We start from the raw sequence: 3,847 nt of genomic DNA, 5'->3' as shown, positions 1-3,847 counted from the left end.
CCCAGCACATGAAGGCATATCCAAGCAAGCTCTGATTGAGATAGCTCACAAAAAATAGCAATGAAGCCAAGGCAGCACAGGGACATCCCCAGGCGGGCTTGTAAAGCTAATGCCATGTTCCTGGCTGCTATGTCTTCACTGCTGTTTTTAGCGAGCTAGCCCAATTAAAGAGAGTTATGCCACACCCCTGCCCCACGTGCTCAATCACACCTCCAATATACAGTATAGGCATACCCTGTCAGTAAGGCGAAGCAGATTACCCAGTCCCTTCCCATTTTGTCATGGACATATTAAGTAAAAGTCACAGACAGGTCATGGGCAATAAAGAAAAATTCACAGAAGCCCATGACCTGTTCCTGACTTTTATTAAAAATATCCACGATAAAATGGGAAGGGACTGGGCAGCTGCGGGGTGTCAGGGAGCTCTATGCCCCCCATCACCAGTGGGGGCTCAGAGATCCAGGGTCCTCCCTGCCACCAGTGGTGGAAGGAAGCTGCAGGCTCCCCCATCCCCTTCCCAGAGGTAGAGAGCTGCAGGAATCCCCCTGCCACCACCGCAGTGGGGAGCTGAAGGGGTCCCCCTGCTGCCACGGAGTGAGCTGGGAGCTGCGGGGTCCCCTTCTGCCTGCATGGTGTCAGGAGAGCTGCGGGGGTCACCCTGTCCTGCTGAGGCAGCAGGGAGCTGCAGGGATCCCCCTGCCACTGCTGCGGTGGAGAGCTGCCGAAGTCCCCCTGCCCCACAGCGGTGGCAGGGAGCTGCCGGGGTCCCCCTGCCCCACGGCGGCAGCAGGGTACTGAGGGGGTCCCCCTGCCCTGTGGTGGCAGTGGGGTGCTGTGGGAGTCCCCCTATCCCATGGTGGCTGGGAAGCTCCGGGGGTCCCCCTGTCGGCATGGCTGGAGGGAGCTGTGGGGATCCCCCCTTGCCTGCAGCAGCAGCTGGGACTGTGGAGTAGCCCTGCTGCCCATGGCGGCTGAGAGCTTGGGGGCCCACTGCCTCAGATGGCAGGGGTACATCACAGCTCCCTGCTACTGCGGGAGGCAGTGAGACCCTTCAGCTCCCAGTGGCCAGGGCTGAAGTCACAGAGGTCCTTGGAAGTCACAGATTCTGTGCCTTCTGCAACCTCCATGACAAAACCGTAGCCTATCAGTGTCATCATTCCACATAGAAGGGCTCCAAACAAGAGCTGATTGAAATTTTTTGAAAGAAAGGGTTTATTTTGTCTTTAAAATAAAAGAATTTCAAGAAAAAACTATTGACTTTTTTTAAATTTTCCATTTTCACAAAACTTTTTGCAAAACTTTTTAATTACATTTCATAGAATCATAGAATATCAGGGTTGGAAGGGACCCCAGAAGGTCATCTAGTCCAACCCCCTGCTCAAAGCAGGACCAATTCCCAGTTAAATCATCCCAGCCAGGGCTTTGTCAAGCCTGACCTTAAAAACCTCTAAGGAAGGAATTTGTACAGAAGTTTTTATAAAAAACCATATTGAAATGGTTATTGGAATGTTTTGTTTACTGAAAACCTGTATCTTAATAAATGAAAGAAATCACTAATCATTTAAATAAATAATCATTGGATAAAAACTTCTATGAAAAAATGTAAAAAAATTGAAATGGATGGATTAGTTTCAAACTTGGCAAAATGGAAATAACTTCAATTTTTTTTCCATTTAAATATTTATAAATATTCTCTATCAATCTGCTTCCTATTTAAGTGTTCTTACATCCATTACCATATTTAAAAATCATCAGTGATGGAAAATCCAAGACCATTGACAAGTTGTTCCAATCATTAATTACTCTCATCATTAAAAATGTACATCTTATTTCCAGTCTGAGTTTGTCTAGCTTCAACTTTCAGCCATTGGATTGTGTTCTACCTTTCTCTGCTAGACTAAAGACCCCATTATTAAATAGTTTCTCTCCATATAGGTACTTATAGACTGCAATATTAATTTTATATCATTCTAGTTTTTGAATCAAAATGTTGTGCGGTACCAAGTCAAATGCCTTACAGAAGTCTAAGTATATTACATCAACACTATTACCTTTATCAATGAATCTTGTAATCTCATCAAAAAATATATCAAGTTACTTCAACAAGATGTATTTTCCATAAGACCATGTTGATTTGCATTAATTACATTACCCTCCTTTAATTCTTTGTTAATTGAGTCACATATCAGATGCTCCATTATCTTGCTTGGGATCCATGTCAGGCTGACAGGCTTATAATTACCCGGGTCATCCCATTTACCCTTTTTAAATATTGGTACAACATTAGCTTTCTTGTAGTCTTCTGGAACTTTCCAAGTGCTCACAGACTTATTGAAAATCAGTATTAACAATGAATTCCTCAGCAGCTCTTATAAAACTCTTAGATGTAAGTTATCTGGACCTGCTTATTTAAAAATGTCTGACTTTAGTAGTTTCTGTTTAACATCCTCCAGAGATACTAGTGGAATGGAAAGAGTGTTATCATCACCATATAATAAGACTATATCATCTGTTTTTCTCCTAATACAGAACAAAAATATTTACAGAACACTTCTGAATTTTCTGCATTATTATTGATAATTCTACCCTTTTCATCTACTAATGGACTAGGATTCTTTTTGTTCTTAATATATTTAAAACACTCTTTCCTATTGTCCTTAACACTGCTGGGCATAGAGTTCTTCTTGTGTCCCTTGGCTTCCCTTATCAATTTTCTACAATTCCTAACTTCTGATTTACATTCATTACCATGATAGCTCTCAAAATGAAAGCCTAGGTCCCCTAGCCTAGGCAAATGGGACCACTCACACTGTATAAAGTTAAGCATACATATATGTTTTTGCAGGGTTGGGGCTTTTGATTTTGGCAAACAGAGCAATGACCACCCACGTCCATATTCTGCAATACTGTTCTCTTTCTCATGAGTGCAGTTTATCAGCATTCCAGGAAAATTCTGCTGGAACTGGTGTGCATCATGTTTCATTTTAGATTCCAGTTCTATGAGCAGGAAGATAAACACTAAATCAGTTGTGTGCTGCATTCAGCAGCTATGAGCTTGTCCACCCTTAAACGGTATACAATTTTAACTATTCCAATATAGTTAAAATGGTACAAATCTTCTAATGTGGATGCAGTGATATTGATATAAAGATGCTTTATATTGGTGTAACTATTCCTATATGGGAAAGGGAATAAGTCACCTTTGTACTGGAATAACTTCATCCACACAAAGGCTTTTACTGATATAACAATTATGCTAAAAAAACCCTCGATCCCTAACCATAGGTATATCGGTAAAACTTTTAAGTGTACACCAGGTCTTTGCTAAGCTGTGATGATCTGAAAGGCTATTTCTTTTTCTTCTACTTCTTCTTTTTTAATGCCTGGTATGTTGCGTGCTTGTTGAAACACACAGAGGGGAAAATATCCATTATTAAAGGACGAGTGTTCTTAAAAACTGCCTTAAATCTAATTCACACATGAGGGACTCTCTGTGCAACAAGCAGTGAAACTTGGCCAGGGTTGTCTATTGCATTATCTTCCATGCAAACCCTTTAGTCCCCGCACTATTACTTATCCCACAGACACACCTCACACTAAACTCTGCCAAAAAAAACCCAACAAACTTTGTTGGGAGACTTTTCCTGCTTGATTTGCTCTCATGTTTCTTTCATCCTCTAGCTGGGCTGGCTGCTGGATCTGGGCGTTGCTGCTTCTGTGATAGGGGAGAGAGCCTCCACCTCCTTTCACTTCTTCCCTCCCTGGCTCCTCACTCCTACTCTCCCCCTCAGCCTGGCAGGATCCCACCAGCAGAGCATGCAATCAGGGAGCAGCAGCAGCAGGGAAG

Source organism: Lepidochelys kempii, chromosome 1 (assembly GCF_965140285.1).
Source record: "Lepidochelys kempii isolate rLepKem1 chromosome 1, rLepKem1.hap1, whole genome shotgun sequence".
Lineage (NCBI taxonomy): Eukaryota > Metazoa > Chordata > Testudines > Cheloniidae > Lepidochelys > Lepidochelys kempii.
Note: the sequence above shows the minus strand (reverse complement) of the source record.